Genomic DNA, 24,896 nt, shown 5'->3' on the forward strand with positions numbered 1-24,896 from the left:
TGGGAATGTCGTTCATTCAAACGCGAACGCGACTGTCTCGAGTCTCGCTCTCGGCTTAATCGAGAATTATGAATCGAGAATCGAAGACCTCTCGAATCGTCATTTTCAAACGGAGCGCACGTCGCCGCTTCGTCGACGTTTCCGCCGTTTTTATCGTCGACTGTTATTCGTGCAAAATTAAATTCTGCGAGTGAAATCTTTCCACGTATTTCGCGTATTTCGCGAGAGAGCGTTTTTTCCTTCCAGAGTTCGGAGATCTCCGCCGTTGTATGCACAGAGAGAGAGAGAGAGAGAGAGAGAGAGAGAGAGAGAGAGAGAGAGATAGAAAGAGAGAAAACGTATGTTACGTTAAACACTGCGTTTCTCGAGTCCTGCAGTTTCCTGCGAAACGTGGTAGTAGTACACTATTACCACAGCGGTACGGTGGAGCGGTAGCCAATAGTAGCGGTGGTGCGGTAGTCGTTAATTATTTATCGTTGTGCTCACCGCGGAGTCCTTTCCTCACGAAGGGCGAGGAATCCCGCGTCGATCGACGCGGCTCTCTTGGCGCCGATCTCGGATATATCGATCGGTTGGAAAACGCCCGCGATCTCTCTCTCTCTCTCTCCCTCTTTCTTTCTATCTCTCTCTATTTCTCGTACCGTTGCTCATTCGTTTATTGCATCGCAGTGTTGAATATTCCGACCGGCGCGGCGGCGAGGCGCTTTCACAACGAGCGATTGTTCTTAAAGACGTGTCGTCTGTCCCGCTCGCTCCGCTCGTGCTGGCGCTCGGTGGCCCCCGATTAGAGCGAGCAAAAGACACGCTGGAGACGGACGCGGCGCGGAACGAGTAGTGATATACGAGTGGGAGGAGGTGCGGGAGGAGAAGGAGGTATTTAGAGGCGATCATCCGTCCGCGGACGGACGCGTGCGCGGACCGCCGACGACGACGACGACGACGACGATGACGACGACGACGACAACGACGAGAAGCGGAAAGTCATGTCCCCTGTAATCTTCGTCGGACTGTTCTCTGTAGGTCATAACGTTCGCGCTACGAGACGCTACTACGTACTATTAACACCTTTCGTGTCACCGGGACTCCCGCGAGCTCTCTCATTCCATCGATTGCTCGGATCGCTCGCTTTTAAGAGATCGCGCCTCCTCGCAAATTCCCTCCTAAATGCCACCTGTAGTCTTTCGTCGCATTGCCTGCTTCTCGGAACTGGAGTGGCTGAATATAAAATGGAGCGCGCTACTACGCACAGGAAGACGCATTTTAAAGATGACATCGAGCAGCAAAGGTCACGCGTGATAGTAGTAGTAATTGAATTCGAACAGGGACCCCGGATACTATTTCAATATTCCTCGTGATTGCCGCCTCGTTTGCAGTTTCATTTTTTATAGCCGTTGATAGTATTGTTTGGTATACGGCACTTTTTCCAACGGGAACTTGTTTAAATGTAGTATTTGCAATCTTTACGGGTCAAACGTTCCTGAATAGTGGACCTATAAATGTCTGCATGAAGGCACCATATTTCGGAAATAATCGTTTCACTATCCATTTACAGTCAATAATTCATATTTCGTGCATGTAAATTTATTTGTAAAATAATGAACTGTACAGAAAATGCATGATTTTTGAGATGGTTGCGATAGTTGAGAAAAAAATGTCGAAAGGGGATTATTCATTTATTTCATGCAGGCTACGACTTGCGATAAAAAAAGTTGAAAAATCTTAAATATCAAGATTATCTGTTTTTTTTTAATAGCATCAATTTTTTTTATAATATTGTAAAGGTCTCTAAGACGTTAGAGGTCTTTAAGTCTTCAACGTATATCGAGAATGTCACTTTTATTGGTATTTTATTGATTTTATTGATACACATAAACATATAATGCCTGTCAAGAACATCCATCAATAAAGAAAAACTATAACTTATATAAGCAAACGTTCAAATTGCTTGCTCCCTTCTGCAACACAAACTTTTGCTCTTTTTGACAAATTACTTATTTTTAACAAAATTCAAAAAAATGCAAATTTGATATTAAATATCAATAAAATTAATAAAATTTGTTTACAAACGTGATACTCCCGACAATGCATTAAATTCGTTTTAAAGATTCCATTCAATATTATAGAAAAAAAAAATATATATTTTTTTTTAATAAAAAAATAAATATATATATGTGTGTGTATATATATTATATATATATATGTGTATAGTGCTATTTAAAAAATTACAGGCGACCTCGCTTTTTTATTTAAAAAAATTCAATTTTTTTTATCGCAAGTTGTAACCTGCATGAAATAAATAAATATTCATCTTTTGTTTTACGTTATCGCAAGCGTCTTAAAAATCGTGCGGATCGTTACACGGAACGCTTTATGTATTAGAAATAATTGTAGAGCGTATATTAGATATGTATTGATATGATTTCATTCAAGAGCGATCATTTCCGATATAAGCGCAGTGCGTACGAAGCCTCGCGATCGAATAGAACAGGCGCTGTAATTATGCAGCTTGCATTTAACCGCAAATATTGGAACATAAATTATGCGAGCGAACGATGGGATTCATAGCCCTCGCGATTGTCCGCGATCTTTTCAGCTTTTCGAAAACAAAAGCCGTGACGCGTATGTGCGTGCGTGTGCGCGCGCGTTTTTGTTTGCCGAGCCTCGTATCCTCGTGCGGCACGTAGGCTTTTATCGATAAGCGTGTTACTCGAACGCCGCTTCGTAATCTCTCGACGTGCGACCTTAATTATTCGCTCGCTGAGCAATATTCGACTTATTCTTATTTCGCTGATACGAACGAAATAAGAATACGTCGAATATTGCTCAGCGAGCGAATAATTAAGATCTTTAACCGCTTTACGTCGCTTTATCATGGCTAATTTAATGTTTTCGGACAATTTTGCCATTTATTCTGAGCTTATGCACACGCAGAGCGATGTCAATGACTCCGTGTTACTCTGTTGTCTCAAAAACAAATTTTAATCTTGCATATTTCTGTCACCAAAAGAAAATTTTAATATAATCAATGTATCCACACTCCAAATCCATGTATAACAGTACACACTTGAATTTAGTGCGCATTTCATAGTAAACGAGTTGTTTTAGCTACCAGGAAGAAGAATGTACTGTTGATTTGCTACCGAACGAATATATCTTGCCGCGACGAGAATAACATTGTTATTTATAATCTTTTCAGTTTCTCTCTTTCTCTTTCTTGTCTTCTCTATCGCGCACGCATATTTCGTTTGCGAATTTATCAGACGATCGCGTGACTTGGATTTGACCTTGTCGAAGGAAAAGGTACCATATCTCTTTCAGCGATAATAATCATCGCGACATTGTCACCAATGTCTACTATCGGTCGAAACAGTGCGAGCGTGGGCGAAAACTCGGCTCGTGAAATGGAGATGGGCATTTTAAAACAGAGCATTATTATTTCCTAAATACCTCATTACACGCACGGCGAATGTGCCTACAAACTAATTCCGAAATGGAGCGCTATTTGTTGCGAATAGTAATGATGGACAATTTTGTAGATTAACTGGTAAGCACGCGCGTGAGGATCAAACTGATTTTTATAAAAGATATAGTTTTACTTTATAAAAAATATCATTGATTTTCTCTTAATTCTCAAGATTTGAAAATTATTTTATTTAAGCTTAAAACATCCCGCACTTTGTACAATTACAAAAAAAAAAAAAAAAAAAGCATTTGCGTAAAAAGTCACGCCAGCACTTAACGAGTTAAGTCGGAATGAAGTCAAAGAGCAAAATAATTATTTTCGAAATTTGTCGCCTTCGAAGTGACAGTTCGATTTGTCACACCGTACGAAGGAAACCCATACAAGCAGATTGAACCTGTATATCAGAACCGGATTTAAATTATTTACAGAGAGCCCCTCAGTGGAGAGTGGTAACCGTGATTTTAATGTACGGAGTAGCGTAATTTATTGATACTCGTCTCATAAAGTATCTATGCCGGTTTTAGTATCGCAAAGTGTATCGGACGGGCATTCGTGCGCCGAGACCGGGCGATAATCTCGGCAAAATTAAATACGCAGTATTCTCCGTAGCTCGGCTATCTAATCGTCTCTCTGTGTGACTGACAGAGTCTTGTGCCGACTCACCATGCTATCGCGCGGATAAATTTCCACGATAATTTCCCAAAGTACTCGCGCAACCATTTTCCAACGATCGTAAATTTCAGTATTTATGATCGTTTGCAGTAGCGCCGTCAATATAGGCAGCAGCAGGTACCTCTATACGTAAGGTACCTTATACATAAAGATTAATTAACGCCACAAATCTTCTCGAAATATTGTTTTCGAGAAGCGTAGTTAAGAGAGGTGTTGATGAATAGCTTTTTAATATATCTCGCACAAAAAAAAGAGAAAGCGCGTAAGAATGATAAATCGTTTTCCAAGTGCAGTGGTAATGCGAGACACGAGCGAGATAATTGAAAAACCGCGTATATATTGGTGGCGCGATTGTGATCTCTTGCTTGCAAAGCGTTTTCATTTGACACCAAAATTAACATTTGTACGGAACTCAATGAAATAATAGATCTTCGACTTTGCTCGCTGATTTTTTTTAACTGCTGTATCGCTGAAAAAAAAGAAAAGATTTCGATACAGTCGTGAGATACTTATCGGAACACGAGCACCTATGCGTTCGCATGACGAGTACGATCGACGAATGTACGAGCTAGTATAGCGGCCGACAATCGTTCTCGCTTTGAAGAAAGCCAAAACTATGTCAGGATCCCTTGACATTTGTGTGTCGCCGCCTGAGCGTGGCGACCTTGTCGAGGCTCGCTCTTTTTTCCCCGCTTTTATTATCCGCCCCACATTCGCGCGTAGGCGTTATGGCAACGCAATCGATTCGCAGTAAATTTTGATAACGGCGAGATGTTGTAGCGCGACCCGTTATCGAAATTAGCAAAGCCCCGGTAAAAAGAGCGCGACGGAAAGAGCGGCGCCGCTCTATCTAAACCTAATTTCCGATAATTAGAAACTAGTTAATGTAGAGGCGTAGCGTGGGAAGAGCGAGGGGAAAAAACGCAAGGTATATATCCCCCTATCGACAATCGCACGGTTTATCGACGCTTTTTTAATGATGTCGGTCGTAAACGCAATATCTTTACGTGCACTCGCTATTAAATCATCTTTCCGCGTGTAATATATACTTGGATAATGGATAACGCTTGTAATTCGTGCTCCTTTCTTTCTTTTTTTATTACAAAATTTTTTTCAACTATAATTTTTTTATTCAATAACAACATCATTTAATTCATAATTATTAAAAAAAAAAAACTATCTGGTGTTCCATTGTGTGTCTCATTATAGAGAAAAAATCCGAAATAAAATGCTCATTAAAATGAAATTTATACACTGAAAAAGTGTAATATGAATTAAAGCACAGTTTAATTCAATTAAACATTGGATCGCTCGAGCTTTCACAAATATAATAAGTAGGTGGTTTATTTAAATTATATTCATTCATCTATATTTGTTATTATTATTCTTAATCTTTTGTTTCATTAATGCTGTTATTAAATTAACAAGATATATCCAAATAGACTGATGCTACACTGATTCAATATCGTTTTTTTTTTCTCAATCTTTCGTGGTTCGATCTTTAGTAATTCACATAGTTTCCTTCAAAAATCTTTTAGATTTCAAGGTTAAGTCTCGTCATGTAAGCTCGGGCGGATCTCTTCGAAATCTCCGTTAATGAAATTCACATGGGATCTAGCATTAAAATTTGATACGGTACATGATGTACATGTGCCGCTCAGGATAATAATTCACGGCTGCGCGCGCAATTCCGCTTTTTGCAGCAGCTACCAAGCAGCCGCTTCTGCGATCGTCGTCGGACAGAGCTTTCACCTAAGGCTGCGGGAGACGGATCTACGAGCGGGCGGGATATTTCTCCCGAATGCCTCGTGTGCACAAACGCGAGTGCATAAACGCGAGAGACAAGCGGCGCGGTCGCGGGCGCGGTCCGCGCGCATTTATTGCGCGCCGAAGCGGTTTCGTTTTAAAAGCCTTCTAATCTCGATACAGGCACCGCCGCCCGCGGTGGCGCACACATACACACGTACACCAGGACATCAGAAATAGGTTTGTTTAAAATAAGCGTACACACTCGACGACGTGTACGCGCCGCACCGAGCCGCGCCGAGCTAACCCCAGGGACGTATCGGCACGCGCGATTCGGAGGAACGCGCGTTTCTTCGATTTATCACGACGTGATCGCACGCCCCGCACATTTCTCGCGTAACACCGCGTGAGATCAGCGCATTCCTACTTTATGTAATTTACTGTCAGCGCCTGCGACGGTGCCTGTGCTGGCCGGCCCGAAGAAACGCGCCGCGCCGGTCGTGCGGAGGAGAGAAATTCGCTTCGAAATTATTGAAGCTGGTTTAGAAATCCGATCTCGCGCGAGACTCTCTTTGATAAGCCAATGACTAAGTGTACCGTATTCTCCGTTCTATTAAAGCCTGTGCTCGATTGCACGCTTGAAACAATTCCAGTAATGTCGCGCAGTTACATTCCTCTCGCGAGTGATGTATTCGTTCTCGCAGGTTACGCTCTATCAATAGATAGCCCGTCGATTATCTTATGGTATGGTGCCCGCGCGCGCGCGCGTTCTTACGAGCTGTGTTGCATAGATAAATAATTTTAAATCGATTTTGTGATATCACTGAATGGCTGTATATAAACAGATTCCGGACGAGACTAGCAGGAACGCAGGAACGTGCGCGCTAGAGTCCGTCCCTCTCGTTTGCGTCGCGGTGAACGCGTCTATCTTGTGTTTATCTGACGTAATTTCTGGGATATAATGTCGTAGTTCCATGCGGTGTATGTACAGGCTGCGCGCGAAAACGAAAAGACCGCGTGTTTCCGCGTACGGGAAGAAACGGTGGCAGTGAAGGAGCGCTGGATATCAACTAATACAGAATACTTGCGGCAATAGCAACGTACTTATCTTTATTGCTTCACAGAGAGAGAGAGAGAGAGAGAGAGAGAGAGAGAGAGAGAGATTCATATATATGTGAAAACGAAGCAAATTCTTTTAGTAAAAGCAAGTAGTTTTTTCAAAGCGGCTTTTTAAAGTGCGCGAAGTAAAAGCACGTCCTCTTTGCCTTTACGAGTAACTTTAAAATCTTTTATGAGACAAATGTAATTATGACTTTGTCATTCATAAAGATGGAGTCAGAAAATATGTCCTGCAGATTGAAATTTCGCTTTAGTTTTTACACATGAGCCTGTTTAAATATTTTGTTCATGACAATGCGTTCGCTGGGACTTTTGCCGGGGAAGAATTAACTGGAAATCCATGAAGAATCTCCCGCGTCATATCTCGCGATACGCGCCCGACGATACGTTTCACTACATCATCGCTAATCGCTAATTATATCCGCGTGTTTTGTAAGATTATCGGAACGACATCTGAATTGTATGAGGCGAAGCGCCAGAGCTAATGGTCCGCAGTACTCATAAAAGCATGCTAAACAAGTGGGGGGAGGGGGGGGGCAGAGCTATTTACTAAATTGGCAAATATCATTGAGTCAGGAATATCGTCACCTTTCGATTGCGCACTCCTCGCTTGCTCACGGGGCGAGTGTACTTATTTGTCAAGGACGAGACGGCGGAGACGCCTCGGAAACTGACGAGGAATTATGTCAAAGCGGCCGGCACATGCATTTACCTTGACGCGTTGGCACGTAGAAAATCGCGAACGTATTTTTTACCTCGCCACGTATCGCCGATCATGACGTGATCTGCCGATTGCCAATCGTCGTGATATCAGCCTTTTTCTCCGAGTATTATAATCGAAAATTAAGCAAGTCCTTAAGGAGGTACTTCAGCTGAAAAAAAAAGTGAAGAGGAGCCACGTTTTCATTCATACATAAGGGGATATTCTAGTCTAGAGTGTGAAAATGTTTGCCTGTTTTTTGGATTTATTTATAAAAAAACTGCTGCTTATACTTTTCTACGTTTTTATACATCTACTTGTACATATTTAGTGAACATTTACAAACTTTAGTCTAGGTAAATATTTATTACTTTTTACGTTACGTAAATTTAAAAGTAAACACATTTTTCAAGCTAGTTGACACGATTGCTCAAAAACTACTGAAGTTATCAACTTGAACTTTTGCGTATGTACATGTAAAATACATGTCTGTTTATCGTCCGTATCAATGAAAAAATATTGCAAACATTGTTAAAATAACGCGATTTTAAAACACATGTATCGGTTTTTAACACAATCCATTGAATTTAACATGTAAAAAAAATAATAGTGGATTTATAGATATCGCAATAATCCTAATTTATGCGACAAAAATAGACATATATTTTACATAATATACTTAACTATACCAAAATTTGTAAATATTCGTTAAATATGTATAAGTAAATGTGTAAAAGCGTAAAAGAATGTGTGCAGCAGTTTTCTTTAAAAACATTTTCGAAGACAGGCAAACTTTTTCGCGCTCTAAATTAAAATACTTTATTCACAAAAAAGTTTTCATCTTTTTACCATCTTTAAAATGATAAATAATAAACAAAATTTAAGCAACAAAAATGAAAATTTGTTATTAAAAATATTTTGTTCAATAATATTGATATGAAAAGAATTGAAAAAAGATATTATAATGATTTAAATGTAGTAACAAGCATTGTTTTCATATTTTCACTTGTATGATGTCATACTTAAAAAGAATTCATAAACATTTCGTACTTTACTACATGAAAATAAATCTTTATTTTTGTAATTTTAAAATGTTCCTTAAACTCCATTCTTTCTTATGAATATAGTTTTTCAAAATTCTTATATTTTGTTTGCGATTAAATTACTTAAAACTCTCCTTCTCGTAAGACTCAATGCTTTTTTAGAAATTTAAAGAAAACTAAACGATAAAAAATAAGATATATTAATCATAAACTTACTTTGAAAATTTGATCACATTCTTATACAAAAAATCTAAAGAGAGAAAAATCTTCTCAATCTCTTATCTTACGCAACTTCTGCACAGTGTGCAAAAAATTTCTCTTCTCGATTTTAACGACGTAGTCTTTGATCAGCTTAGAATCGATTTTTTTCTCACATTAACGTCAGCGTTTATATGAAATCACATAAAAAAATGAAGGCAATGGATTAATAAAGAATGTTAATTAATTAATTAAAAAAAAAGTGCAGAGCTTATATAAAAGCTTGTCGGGAAAGACTTGTAAGCAAAAGAAAAAATTATAATGACCTTTTGATGAATAACAACGGATCACGAGAGAACGTCGTAGTTCTCATAAGAGACATTTTTTTTTTTATATACGCTATCAATTAACATAGGCCTCCGAAACTCACGGGATAAATTTCGCTTTGACGAAATATCGCCACAATACACGAAATATGTATGAGGAAATATTTCAAACAAGATTTCTACGAGGTAAAAAAAAATTCTTGTAATCATAAGCTTCGAGTTTCAATCCCCGCGCTGCCGCGTCGCGCGGTTCCCGCGAGAGCGCATGCAGACTCTCGATTTTAGCTACACCACGATATATTCGAAGCACATAAAATCTTGACGGGGATTGTCACTCGTTCCGAAGACGCTTGCGCAAACTGTGGACATACGCGAGCGTCGAAATTCGCTGGTTCGGCTTGTGAAACGCTTTTATTTGTCGACTATCGAGAGAGGAGGGCGCTCGGCAAGCAGCCTTCGTACGTTTTATTCTCGCACGCGCGCTCAAGGTGAGGTGTAATTAAACTTTCATAATTGTCCGTTGCATAATGAGGACGAGACTCCGAGAGAGACTCGTCCACCGTTCGCTTCGCACTTTGAATCCGAATCGACAGCTGCCGCGGCGACTCGCTGCGCAAATGCTTTTTTTTTGACGTGTGCTTTTTAGAACCAGGAAACATAAAAACCACAAGCAATAAATAGGGAATAAAATATCACATTAATCAGTAATCCAAGACAAGAAACTGATTAGAAAACGAATGCGATCGAAGCAGCTCGATTGTTCCTTATATCATTGGCTAACACACACTTTCCTCCTGCGAGATAAAATTATACTGGTACATAAATTATTATGCATATTTGCGCGTGTATTCGTACGCAATTCGATTATTAATGAATGAAACGTTTTTTTTTGCCTTGCATAGTTCGCAATTTATGTAAAAGAGATCTGTCCGAGCGACGCATTAAACGTTGTGATTTAATGTTTCATTGGATTCACAAGCTTTTATATATTAATTTTTATTAAAATACGTCTCCGTGGTGAACAGCCGAGCTCTAGCTCTATAATTATCCGAAGAAAAATTGCAAATAAAAAAAAAACGAATTTGAATATGCTATTGATCGCCGCTCACCGTGGATATATGACCATAAATAACAATTGTACTATTTGTTCGCGCATTCGTTCGATGTTTCAGAGTCCGTATTCGATTACCGTCGAAATTGGCCGCCGGTCGATCGTTTATATCAATCGTTATGAAATTAAATCGCTTGCAATTGATACCACGCGTTTTATCGACCAACAGGTAGCAAATGTTTATCCGCACGCCCTGCTCGGTGCCCTAAAATAAAATCTACACAATCTATATGCAAACATGCGGATATACCCGGGGGGGGGGAGGATGGAGGAGGGGGTGCGTTAATTAATCAGACGCGATCGTGCAGCGCATGGCGCCGCCCGGTTACCTATCGGCTGTCATTCGCGTCGCGTATGTTAAACGCACGTCCTGCCTGCTCGCGCACGTTACAGTTTGGTTTAAAGCACCGATCGCCGGCGCAGCTACGTGACGTGCGCTGCGCTGAAAATAAGACGTGAAATTCTGCTGTACGATAAGAGCTCGGCTGGAAGATCGACGATTCGACGTTTTTAACGGGCGAAGAATAATATTGTCATATAATTCTGCATACAATGCTTCGTAAGGCGAGCTCCCGCGAACTCTCGGACTTAAAACTTTCATCCGTCGTGTCACTTATCTCGACGTATGTCAAGCGCATCCGAAAAAAATTGATACGCAAGAATTAAATTGATTGATCTAAAAAAATCTGTAATGAAGTTTTGAGAAAAAGCGGTGAAGCAAAAATCTTTCACTTATTAATACTTATTAGCAATCGATTCTTTTTCATTTTTTTTTAAATGTGAAAATGAAAGACAGTTTGTTATATAACATTTCGTTAATCTTATCTGAAATATTTTTATTTAAGGCAACGATGTTTTTATCGGCTGCTCTAGTTAATTAATTTATCCAAAAGTGTCTTTTTTTATCACTATTATGAAATTATAATTACTTCAAATGGCTACGTTATCTTAAAGTATGTGTTATCACTGATAATAACTCAGTTTTACGCACAAGCATCAAAGAATAATTTATATATTCACATCAATAAACATATTCACAGGCGTGCTATATTAATCTATCTTTCATAAAAAAAAAACTTATAACGTTTCAAGAATTCAAGAAAAATATAAGCAAGGCGAAAGAAGAGACACGTACGTACCTCTACGTTATCAAAAAGTATAATTTCCCTCATATCCGCACCACACGCAAATATAATTTTACAAGGGACAGATTTTTTTTCCCCATAAAGTAACTGTAATTTGCCAAATGTGACGCGAGAGATTCTTGCAGAGAAATTGGAAAAATTTGCCGATGTTGGCAGCTACTTTGCATCTCGGAGGTTCGGAGGCTCGGGAGGGGGAGGGAAGGACCGGGATGAAAGAGAGGGAGGGAGAAAAAAACGCGACAATCGAGAATGGGACGCGTCGATTAGCTGGAGGCGATCGCGCGTGGCAAGGACGCGTCTCATGTTACCGCGCGAAGGCTGTAAACCATCGGCTGTCATTCGCGCCTTGTACATTAACCGCTCATTTCTGTGGCGCGCGCACGCGCGTGTGTGCATGGGAGCGTGCGTGCGTGCGTGCGTGCGTGCGTGCGTGCGTGCATGCGTGCGTGCGCGCCACTGTCGTGCCGCGCGGTAATCGGCCGATTATAACTTGCGCGACCCAACTTTCTATACGATACGGATGATTCTCGATGGAAACCCGCTACCCGCTCTTGCCGCACGGTAGGAGAATTTCACTGGAACGCGAGGTCGACTTTACGAGCAAACTCCAATATAAAGTTTCGATGGAAAGATTGCTTCGCGCGATTTGCGGAAACGGCACATAACGTCATGTTTTTTCTTCCGCTTCTACGCACTCCGGGTATCGCGTATACGCGTCGAATTATAGACAATTAGCTGCGTTCGACATAGCCAATTAGATAAGAGAAACACGGTGGATTTTCCTTTCACCGCCAAGAAAATAATCGTTATCGTGTCACCGAGATGCACTTTCCAAGAGTGCAGTTAATAAAGTTTAGCGCTTTCTTCTGCGTTTTGTTGTCTCGCTGCTGTGAAAATAGCGGTGCTATTTCGCGCAGAGCATCGATCTCGCTGTGTTAGTCACACTGCACAGTTTTATAAAACAAGAAGTACAATTATATCGCAACGTTCTCCATCTAAAATTAGAATGCTAGCTTGTCTGGCAAAATTTGATAGCTAAATTTTTAATTGCAATTGATCATCTGAATCCGTTATTTTCCTACGCCACTGGCGCAGCTTGGTGCGCAATTGCCAATCACTTTTCACAGGATCCTCGGATCGATCGTGTCTCTGTTCTCGTTCAGTACGTTCACTCGGTGCAAGTTGTACTAAGCACGAGTTACCTTCGCGGTAACTTTACGTCAAACTTTTATGCCTCGCGCTTTCGCTACTGAAACGAATAAAAAAAAAGTTTTCATTGCTCTCGTTACCTTCAAAATACGAATTTTAAAAAGTTAAAAATTCTGCATAAAGATTCTTCAATTTAATCTGCGAATCATTAAAATTTTGTCGACAAACTGGCAAATTGTGTTTAATAATTAACTTTATTCACAACGTTTCGACTTTTAAGTTTAAGAGAGTCGATTAAAACATTAATATTAATATAAAACATTTATTATGGAAGCACGACCATCCGCGAATTTTTTCCAGAGAATTCATCAATTCAGTACTGAAAAGAAAAAAAGGTTCATGAAATAAATGAGAGGAAGAATGTAACACAGAAAATGTTACACGCGATTTGTGAAGTCTAATTCATGTCAAAATTTTATTCTCCAAGAAACTATTGCGCGAATGTTCACAATTATGTCTATTTAAAAAAAATAAACTCAAGTCTTATTCTTCCATGAAGTTTATCTTTTTTTTTTCGTTTCGACGCAGAAGAGGACTCGTCGACAATTGTCGAATTTAAACACGTTAAACTACCGAGACAGTGGTATTGTACTCGATATACAATAACATTTCGTTTTCGCGTTCAAATGGAGTTAAAAAAATACGCAGATAATTTTTTTCTTTCAAAGAAATATGTTAATAAAGCCGACCTTGCGAGGTCATTTCCTCAGTAACCGCGTTATCCACTTAGCCCTGACATAGATAAAATCATCGCAACGCGACGCTTCGAACTATATCAAAAGTTTTCTTGCGCAATTTACGACACGTCCTTTTTACCGTACCGTCAGCGGTTAAACGAACGTTATTTCGGTACCGCCGCGTTAACTTATAGGCTCTAAGCGCACATTCTCTCTCTCTACTTCCTTGTTTTCCAGGCCTCTATATATATACGCGATGAAACTATAAATGGACGACGAAGAAAGTATGCGCCTCTCCAGTTGTACTCGGCTTAGTCACCGATCTCGCTCGCTTGATCTCTCTGCTAACAAGATCGTTGAGATCATCGTCTCGCCGATTTCTATATGCGGACGATTTTTCGACGATGTATCTCGACGACCTTCGCCAGATTGTGCTTGTGTCTCGCGTTAACTTTTTTACCGTCCGATATATAAATTCCGATAATTCGAAAACAATCGCATTTTTCATTAAAATCTTTTTTTTTTTGCAGAACACGTAAATCACCTTGACCAAGTTTGTGTGTGTTAATCCTTAAAAATATTTCTCATCGATAACGCAGTGTTTCTTAAGAGTTACCTCATAATTTTTCTTAGCTCTCGCATAACGAAGACAGACTTGCAACATTTCCTTTTTTTTTCTTCAAAATTCATGCGCCATGATATTTCGAAATTAAAGAATATTTATCTTCGTAAAAAATGTAAAAAAATTCACGTTGCAATTGAATAAATTAAAAGGATGAGATTTAAACCGAAATAATATTTTTCTCTAGAAAATTTGTCTTTGAAAAAGCTCGTCGTAAAATTCTCCGTAAGATTTAAGAGAAACCCACAAGAGTCGCTCGACATTGTTTTCGCAACGGTCTACAATGTTTCACCGAGAGTGGTACGTGGGAGAGCGCCGTGCGCGACAGATCGCCGGCACGGCGCGGCGCGGACGATCTCAGGGGCCATCGCCTTTATCTCATCGGCCAGGATACGACGACGACGACGACGACGACGCGACGGTACGGCACAGCGCGGCGCGGCGCACGCTTGCGGATCGGGTGATATTTATGTAACGGTCAAAGGGGTTAAGCGTTCTAGGAAAGTTTCCAGAGCGGCGATTGGCCGGCGGCTTCCGTGATTTCGTCACCCGCCAATCAACTTCCCGAAACAACTTTCTCCGAATCCTGACAGGACAGATCTTCTTCGTGCCGCGCTCCATTATTTGCATAAATGCAACCGGCGCGCACGTGTATGTTGCCGCGAGCGGTCGGGCAAAGAGATGCGCTTCTTACGTGTCCCCGCGTCGTCGTCGTGCCAATCCGCGTGCCAATCCGCCGCATCGCTGTAGAATCGAACGTTAGACCTTAGAGGATGCACTCGATTTCTAATTTGTCGCAGGATGTTTATCTCCGAACTGTCGCGACATCGGCTACCGATCCCTCAACGAGACCTATTTTTCTCCAGCGAAAGCCTGACAGATTGTTATTATCGTTGTAACTTTCTAATTTTCCATATCTGCCATTTCTTCAATTAAATCCCGGACTATGCATGCGTCTTAAAAGCGGATTCGCGAGCGAGCAATGCGTTTTTCATTATCTACGGACGCCTTTGGAATTTGATCAGTCAAAAGTTCTTGTTTGTCCTCGCAAATTGGAAGGTTTATTTAAAAAAAATCATACGCCGATATGTCTCGAGGTATGAATTATCGCGTCGATCTTCTCGCGTACGAACATTTTCACTATCGCGGATTAACTGTCGGAGATACGTGCATCAATTATCAGAGAAGTCTTTTTCCTTCTCGCGCATAATGCCGCGCGCGCACAATTCCAGACGGCATTATGCGCGGCAGTTTCAACCTTGAGATATACGTGGCGGATTTCGACACATGTTCATACATATTCGTGTATATGCAGGCGGGACAAAAGGCACGGCGGCTTCGGGTGCGGATGTTACGCCATGCTTGGAATCACCGATAAACTTTTTGCCTTGCTCGATATTTTAAACAAAAGCAACGCCGGAAAGAAAAAAATGGCATCGAGTTAATTTCGTACGAATCGTGCTCATCGCTTATCGACGTAATCGTGCCGAATATAATTAAGAAACGTATAACGTATCTACACGGAGGCATTTCTTTTTTTTTTTCTTCGAGCGCAGATTATCACGGCGGAGATTTTAAGGCGTGATTAACGAGCGTCTTTCTTAAAGCGAGTTATGAGTTCGCGCTCTCGTATTTTGACTCGGAGTCGGCTCAGAACTCACGAAATTTTCGGCCTTCCGCGATCCCGCGAGCACACGTTTTCGCAAGAGATGCAGGAAGTTTTTTCGACGTAATCGTCGCGAGGTTTCGTTAATGAAGCGAAACGCTCGTTCCTCGGTTTCTGCACAATCAGATGCAGATAAAGCACGCGACCGTGCTCCCGATATCACGTCCTAACGTTCTGGCGGCATGTGTCGCATAAATACGCGGTGATCGTGTTGTAAGTGGTAACGTGATATTTTTCGTCGATAACGTACGAGATAAGGCTTTCCTTTCATGCTTTAAAACACTTTGGTGTTTCGCAATTGACGGGCTGCCTTTCTACGATTTAATCAATTGTAAAGGAAAATTGGCCCATTTAACTTGTGCCTTTGTAAAACACCTTGCGACGAGAAAGAGAGAGAGAGAGCACAGATAAACATCGCGCAACGCAATGCATCCTATGTTTTACCGCGTCATCATGTCAGTCATAATTATTGGGTACTGATAGTATTGTTGCGGAATCGGACTGTGATCCTTACATAAGGTTGACATTGATGCCGCATCGTTGTATAATCTGTTTGTTCCCCCCATTTGCTTCATTATGAATAACCAGCACCAGTTTTGTTAGGAATGAAAACATTTCATTGCGTTGTAATATTTTTCCCGTTGACGATTTTATCACGTATTCTGTTGTACTAAACTGCGATTCGCCAAAAAATACGAGAATACAGAATCGGTAATTATAAATTTGTTTTATAATTGTCTGATTATTAATAATTTTTTCAATAACAGATAACATTGCATATAAAGTTAACTAGAAAATTAGAATTGGCTAATTAAATATATCTGTTAGATAATATCTACATATGTATATGTTTTGTATACATGTGTATGTGTGTTATATCCCTCACTTTACCTTCTTATAAAAGGGAAAGGAAGTCGCCGTGCGTTTTAACTCTGCGGTTGTGTTTAGTAAGTTTTTGGCTTCTCCTATCTGTTACGAACAGATGTTATTTCCGCTTTTACGAGTATGGCCTTATGGGTCGCACGTGTTACCGTGAAGAATTTCGATCGTGTCAAAGCAGGGAAAAAATAGGGAAAGGTATTTCTTCTGCTGCTGGTAATGAATGTAATGAAACTCGAGTTCCTGCCAACTCTCAGCGTTTCCGCGTGAATGTAAACGTGCACGATAATTTATTAAATTAATAATTTAATAAGGCACAATTAAAGTAATGTAAGCGTAAAAACTTCTTCAAGTAGGTTGCAATATCAGCGTTAATTCTGATTAATATCCATAAGTAAACGTTCTTAAAGTTAAAGATATAAAACTACGTAATTAAGGAAGTTGTAAAATTACAAATTATAAACACGCATTCACGCTGAAAGTCTGCACAGGATTCTATTTCATCTCTTGACGCAATATATTTGATTACTTGGTGGTGACAGTACACGATCGTTAATTCCATGGAATTCTAGTCAACAGAGTCCCATGGCGAAAATCTCGCGAAATGAATAAGACATCAATGTGCGTATTCTATTGACACTTGCATCTTTGATTATTTATTGACATATCAACGCGTTATGCGCCATTACGTGGTTTTTAACGATCCTGTAAAAATTTCATGCAACTTTCCGCCCGGCAGTAAATTTTCTCAGCGCGCAGTGGAAAGCGTATAGCGATTAAAGGCCATCGATTGTGCCATCGATGCATCCATCCACCGCCGCGTATCGACCTGACGGCTGATGTACGCGATTGAAACGATAAATTAATTATGCGAATACGCTGTTCCGTCACTGATACACACCTGGCAATCCGAGAGATCCGTATGTTCTTGTATGACAAATGCGCAAATAAGGCGTGTACACACGTACACATACATCTGATGACGATGAAGGATACTCACATTCAAAGCGTTCTGTGCCGTGCGACCTTTTCGAGCGAGTCAGCGAGAAAAATTCATCCTCGCCACCTCGAAATGCCACGAGTATTTGTTGCGAATGACAGAATCTTCTCATAGCGCGAGGTTCGGCGACGCGAGATGTAGAGAGAATACTCGCGTCGATCGGGAACAGGATAGGGGGCTAGGCAATACATAGCGATATACTCCGAGGACGACATGTATATTATACGTACATATATCGATCTCGGCAGTGCTGCGCTAACAGCACGTAGACATCGCGTTACAGAGCGCTGCGAATTTAAGCCCTGCTTCGATTAATGATTAATTCGGATAACGATTTTCGATACGACGTCCCGAAGATATCGTGTCGATGTTCGGATATTTCGAAAGCGCTATTCGCTTTTGCACGACCGTTGCTAAAATATCTTCGATATGACATTCTGAGCAGGAGATACTACCATCGAAAATAGCCGCAGATATAGTTACATAAAATGACATCTCTCCAGATTGCACAACATAAAAAGCGTCTGTGCTCTTAAAAGTCCTTGGGGCTACCCACGAAAGTAGAATATACTTTCGAAAGCCTTCGTTATTCTCTCTGTGATTATTCTTTGTTGGTCAAACCTTTCATCAAACGTCATTTCTTTAGAATTCTTTTTAAATCATTTTTTTTTGCAAAGACATGGAGGACGTATTTAACTTTTTCGAGCTTTGATTCGCGATCTTAAAAAATCATCGATAAGCGCGATAATCATCGATATTCGCGTGGTTATAGTAGAAATTGCGATACAGCTAAAAAAAGTGGTAGCATTTACAAATTGTCCCATTTGATCCACTTCGTTTACATTCGCACGTACGTTCGATCAATATAAGACTATAGAATGCGGCATTGAAATCAAAGTTCCACCAATTTTCATATCATGTCCCGTACTAGTCTCGCACCAGATGCGCTGCTAACCCGACTGCGAATGCGTACTCCTCGCGTAATGCCTCGAAGGTTTTGACCTACCTAGCGCGATCGAAAAGCTGCACCCAGAAAAATATTGTCGTGCTAAAGCGGCCCATAAATGCAAATATTATTGTCCATACTGACTTTATTTTCAATTGTCTCTAGAAGAATATTGTAATATCATTGAGCAATATTAAATACCTAGGGATGTAAGAAAGTTAAAATTACTCAATTAAAAAAATTTTTTTTATGTAACAATTATATCTGTAAAAAATATATTTTTGATAATAAACAGTAGAAAACATTTTGTATTTATGTTAAAAATAGTCCTTATTAAAAGTTCTGTTGAATTTGTAACATACTCGAGTGTTAATTTAACACAATGTGATTATATTATTTAAATGTTTTATATTAAATTAATGTTCTACATTTTTTAGTATCAAAATAATACAATTTATGGGTAAATGAACGTAAGAATAACGCAGTTTCAAAACGTTAAAAGATAAATGAACGAAATGTATGTACAATGTTAACATATTATAAATGTTAATTTTACTGGAGAAATATGCTTCCACATTTGTTTTTGAGCTTGTGATAAAGTGTTATTTTTTGAGATAAAGTGTTATATTTTTTTGTGCTAATTTTGCACATAATGTTTGTGTCACTTTGTAATATATTCACCTTTATGTTAAATTAACTAAAAAAATTCGAGTGAACCGTTTAGGACGTGAAATATATGTTAAATTTAACACAATTTTTCAATTGTGTAATTTTAAAATACACTCATCATTCATTTAAAATAAGTAATATTTATTTAAAATAAATTGTTGTGTATATACAGAAAAATACATACTTGAATTAAGCAAATATTATTTATTGTTTATTTTAAATATTTCATTAGTTTATATAATCCCAAATCTATCATTAATTTATAATGAAATTAAATTTATTCAAAATATATTCTGAATCCTAATAATTTAATTAACAATATTAAATTAAAACTAAAATTTGATTTGCTTGCTATTTTGATTTTTCTTCGATATATTTTGGTAATATTTTTCGTAAAAGTATAACTTTTTTTTCGATATATGACAAGTTTTTCTAAAATTTGTGAGTATATTTTAAGACAATTATCAAGAAAATATTGTTTGTCAATTTGTTAAAGACAACCGTTACTCGTTAGAAGGAAAAAAAGTAAATTGAAAAGTAATAGTAGCAGCTTTTATTAGCAGTAAAATTGATATTTTTTTTTGTGTTTGCATCAACACCAACAACTCATTGGAATTTATGTCGTCGATGATATTCACAGAAATAGTATAATAATAGAGCTCATTAAATAATGATCGCGTATAAGCGTCCATAAAATCCAAACTATTTATGAGGAAATTTGAGTCTTTTTAAGTCGTGACATTTTATTAGTTGTATCGTCATTTCGAAGTGTCTCTTTGACACCGATCAAAATCGTCACGTGACATTTAATTTTCAGCTTCCTCGATTTAGCTACTAGGTAGTTGTAATATTTTAGGAGCGACCAATGTTGTTGGCGACTTGCAAACAGAGCGAAAGATGCAAGATGGTGGCATAACTCGATTTAGTTGCAATATATTAATAGTGACCCGCAGAGAATCAATCTCAATAATTGTATATAAAGTAGTCAAACAATTTTTTAAAATTAGGTACACTTGATATAGCGACACGTACCTGCACTTCGAGGATGATAAATGCTACATCGAGGTCGTTTAAAGCCACGGCCTATTAAGTTCACCTCAATGCACCCACACACGCGTAACGATCTGTGTCCACATCGCATCGCGATTTTCACGCCTAGTTTGACGATACACAGGATGATGTTTCTCTTTTCCGATCGCTATTTCGAAGTACGGGTCTAGTCCCCCTTACATTCGTATCATATTTCTACATTCCTGAAGTTCCATGTATTTCACGTAAAAAGGGACAGGGTTCTTCCCTGTTTATCATCATTATTATTTACGTATTGACATATAAAATATATTTTATGCATTATATCATTAATATAAATATTTTATATAAATACGCATTATTAATATTTAAATAAAATTTTACCATAGCTTAGATTTTATCTTTCAATTGATGTTCTTAATTAATTGTTGCAATTTGACAAAAAATTGTGCATAAAGTATTTCAACCATTTTATGGATTAAAGCGAAATGTGTTGATAATAAAATATTTTTAATAGAATATAAACTAATAATATAAACTTCCGGACTGAACGTTTTAAAAAGTTACAATTATTGGAAATTCTATGAAGGATCGAACGTATCGGTTTTTCCAATAATGAAGATTCAAAAGAATCCGTCTATTTGAGGATTTCAATTCACGTGACCTAGTCGCGATCTCGTCAGCGAAAAGAACCTAATAGAAAATGCGGCACCGAGAGACGATGGAGAGGCTCCCGGGAGATGAGAGAAAGAGAGAGAGAGAGAGAGAGAGAGAGAGAGAGAGGGGGAGATGGGTACGTCGATGTTCAGGTAAATGTCGTCTGTCCACAAAGGAGATAGGCGTCCCGCAAAAATGTTTTTTGTCTCGATGATCCGCCCGAAAATAACGACGCGATGCAGCAGCTGCCGAGATCAAAGCCCTCTCCCACCGTTGCCCACCCCTCTGTCTGCAGCACCCCCGTTTCTCTAATCCCACCCACACTGCAGACGAACAGGGAAAACGAAAGAAAAAAAAAAAAGAATAGAAAGAGAAAGAACGAAGGGAATCCTCCCACGATTCTCGCCGTGAGTCGACCTCGGGCGCTCGCTCCTGTTTACGTGTCGCGGACTCGATGTCTCAACGGTTTCGTCTCGTCTCGTCTCGTCTCGTCTCGTCTCCGTCTCCGTCTCCGTCTCCGTCTCCGTCTCCGTCTTCGTCTTTCTCTCTCTCTCGGACCCCCGTTTCTCATCCTCCTCCTCCTCCGCTTCCTCCTCCCCCTCCTCCTCCTCTTCGTCGTTGTCCTGATTTTAGCAAAGTGTTGCGATCGGCATCCGCCGTTCATTTGTAGTACTCCTCCTCTCCCCCCTCGTACCGACACGACCTCCCTCTCTTTGGTGCTCAGTACCGTCGTCTTCCAGCGCGAACAAACCGTGCGAAGGGGCCCCGAGGCCCCTGGATCCTCCTCTGGGACCCTCCGTCATGTGAAAGTCGCTTTCGCGACAGTGCTTTCTTTGTGCTACCTCGTAAAACGCCTTGTATCTGCATCGAACGATTATACCACTTGGAAATACGGTTACGTACAAAACAGAGGCAGAAATTAACGCGTGTTTGATGAATGATTTTGATTATTCTATAATCAGCGTATTGATCGAGTTAATATTCGATAATCACTATACATCAATTACCATATTTGTTCGTTAAATTAATATTAAATCTAATGCGCTCATCATGCATCGTTTTCTTCTAATGATCATTCTTGCAAGCGTGTATTTATTCACACAGGATGTTGAATATTCCGCACAGTTTTAAATTATGAAATCTAATAAGAAAATTTTATTTACATTTATATAAACATATTCGCGTCTCTAAGCATAAAATATAGATGATCCTCGTGCATCTGTGTACAAAATGATTAGCATAAAAAAATATTTTACTCGCTTTTGGATGTCTCAGGTTCTCGGTGTTCCGAAGACGACGCTGGTCGCACTCGCTCACCTTAAAGCCGAGTTCATACGCGGGCGCGAGCGCGGCCGAGGAGAACGCGGCTATTATGTGTCGGCGGCGACCGTGAGAGAGAGAGGCCCGTTTTATTTATCTCGTACAAGGATTCCCCGGCGCGATATTACTCGCCTTCGTCGCCTTCGTGTCAAAGCGCGCGTCTCGGTCGGGACGCTCGGAGAACGCCGATGGTAGACTAAAAAATATTCGATACACTTCGAGCGATCCGGCCTGAGAAAGATTTCAGAGATATTTTTCCTCGACGAGGCAGGGTGACAATTACGTGCTGGTAAATCGATTGCTCGGGAATCCAATGGTACGGAAACGCCGCGATCCTGTCCGCCGTCTCTCGAAATCGATTCTACGATCTATTCGACGAGCGTGCACCTGAAAGACGTTTCAAACGTTGCGACTGCGAGTCGAGGGGGGGAAAATGTCGAAATTCCAGTCTCGCAATTCGAAGTAATGTTCGTAGAGCGTCAAAAGCGAGAACTTTATCGTTTCAGGAGTGCAGGTCAAAGCTGAAAATCCGCGATCGAAATTTCCGTTTCGTTCAGTCGCGCTGAGTTTGTTTCGTCACGCGTCGTCTCTGCTTTTATTTTCCTCGACGTTCCTTTCTTTTTTTTACATAGTAGAATTCGGAAATGTCTCTTAAAAGCTTCAACAAAATTACTCCCGTACCCGAAATGCCTCGTCCTTCGCGCAATCCTGGCACTTCGATCCCCATGACCCGTGTGCGCGCGCGAGCGTACGCTCGCTTCCTCCGCTCGCCGTACATCCTCTTATAAAACGCATACACGCTCCTCGTTCTTTCTCACACGCCACAGCAACGGCTGTACCCAGCGGAGCCTTTTGTTGCACGCCGAGTGGGCTCTAGTTGACGAAATATTGACATCCGAGAATAGAAACCCGTTGCGGGATCTACAGAGGGGTTCCCCTCTCCACCCCTTCTCTCTCTTTCTCTCTCTTTCTCCTACCATCGAATGACGGGGGGCGGTGGTGAGCAGAGAGAACGGAACGCAGCAACGGGAAGGGAAAAGAGAAACGAAGGGAAAAGGCAGAGGCTGGGTCGGTCGGTCGGTCGTAGTCGCATTCAGCATGAATTTAAAGGGGGTGGGACGTGGATGACGTCAACCTCCGAATCGCTCCCTCTCTGTGCGCGCTATATCTGGATGGCTGTGTGTGTGTGTGTGTTTTTGTGTGTGTATGTATGTGTGTACACATTTGCGCGTGTGCATGCGTGCGTGCATGCGTGTGTGCATGCGTGTGTGCATTACACGCATAAAAAAAAACACGTGCGCTGCGCGCCCCGCGCTTGGTCGGCAGATTGGGGAGGATAAACGTCGAATGCGCTCGAGTGACAAACGGAATATTATACTGTAGGCACGATTGGATGGAAATTATTTCGTAATCGAAAAATGTTACACGTAAATACGGTGGAATGATGGCCGATAATGCAATGCGCTTGTTGGAGCATATTGTATCAAGTTTCTGTAATAATTTAAACGATTGTTTGATTAAATGTAACTTGTACCAACGAAATATTACGAACAAAAATTCAACGTTGACAGAACTCTATTTGCTTTTTACAAAAATTGTTTAAGTTAAATCTTCGCAAATTACTTATTTGATTAATACAAAATTGAATATATATATATATATATATATATATATATATATAAAGCATTACAGATGTAAGAAATAATCTCCGTTGCATAAGTTGACTATTAGCGATAATAAGCGGCAAACGAGCTCGTCGAAATTATTTCCGTTTGGTTTTAAAAACCTATCGAGCCTCGTTAGCAACGTCGGTTGTAATCATCGAGGCTGCAATCGCTTTGTAGCTCTCAAACATTTAAAGCGCACGTGTTAATCGATCGAATCGGTCTCCCCAACATTTTCCCGGGCTGTTGAACGTCCCCGATTCTCGCCCCTCGTAGATCAGACGGCACATACGCGCTTATTCGAGCTCCCGTACCCGCCGCCGTATTGAATACAACGGAAAGGCTATTAAATTTGTTTTTGTCCGAGCGTCATAATCGCGTCTCGAGGACAACGCGTGTGCAGAAGACCTTCTCTACCAATCTGCGACGAGAGAGAGAGAGAGAGATGAGAGAAAATATTACTCAAGTTTCCAGACGGACGACGAAAAAGTTACTTAATAAACAAACCGTCGTACAAATCTGTATCTTACGTATTTACTTCGTTCACGTCGATTTTCCTCAATTCTATGCGTCTCATTGCGCACAGATCACTTACTGTCCACGCTCGAACGCGGAGGTAAAATGAATTGCCGGCCTGCGTTACCTGTGAAACGTGCCCGATGGTGAACCTGTCGGGGCACCTGATTTGCGGCGCTCGTAAAAGTTGATGAAATAGATGCGATTAGATCTGCCGACGAGATCGACAACACGAACCCATTAGGCGCGCGAACACCCGAAAGATTCGATTAAAGGTACTCGAGATACCGAATCCCTGTTAAGCCGCTCCGCCAATAATCATCGAGCGCACAGGTAAAGTTTTGTCCGGAACTACGAAATAAACACTGATCCGTTTGCGACCTCGAAGGAACGTGGGGTGAACTTCATTCATCCAAATATACGTGTACGAATTTATCCAGACGATACGTTATCATACGATCGAGAGTTCAAAAAGTGGACGGAGATTAATCTTATCGAGTCGATCGGTTATTTCGAGAG

The 24,896-nt window shown here is 40.4% G+C and overlaps 2 protein-coding genes across 3 annotated transcripts in view; one reads left to right on the forward strand and one right to left on the reverse strand.

The window, feature by feature from the left end:
• The window catches only part of LOC105203752 (peroxidase), a 192,020-nt gene that overhangs the window by 153,238 nt on the left and 13,886 nt on the right, over positions 1-24,896 (reverse strand). The window lies entirely within an intron of this gene.
• LOC105203727 (zinc finger MIZ domain-containing protein 1) overlaps positions 1-24,896 on the forward strand; it is a 38,837-nt gene that overhangs the window by 908 nt on the left and 13,033 nt on the right. The gene's annotated exons all lie outside the window — the stretch shown is intronic.

This window comes from Solenopsis invicta, chromosome 1, assembly GCF_016802725.1.
Source record: "Solenopsis invicta isolate M01_SB chromosome 1, UNIL_Sinv_3.0, whole genome shotgun sequence".
Taxonomy (NCBI): Eukaryota; Metazoa; Arthropoda; class Insecta; order Hymenoptera; family Formicidae; genus Solenopsis; species Solenopsis invicta.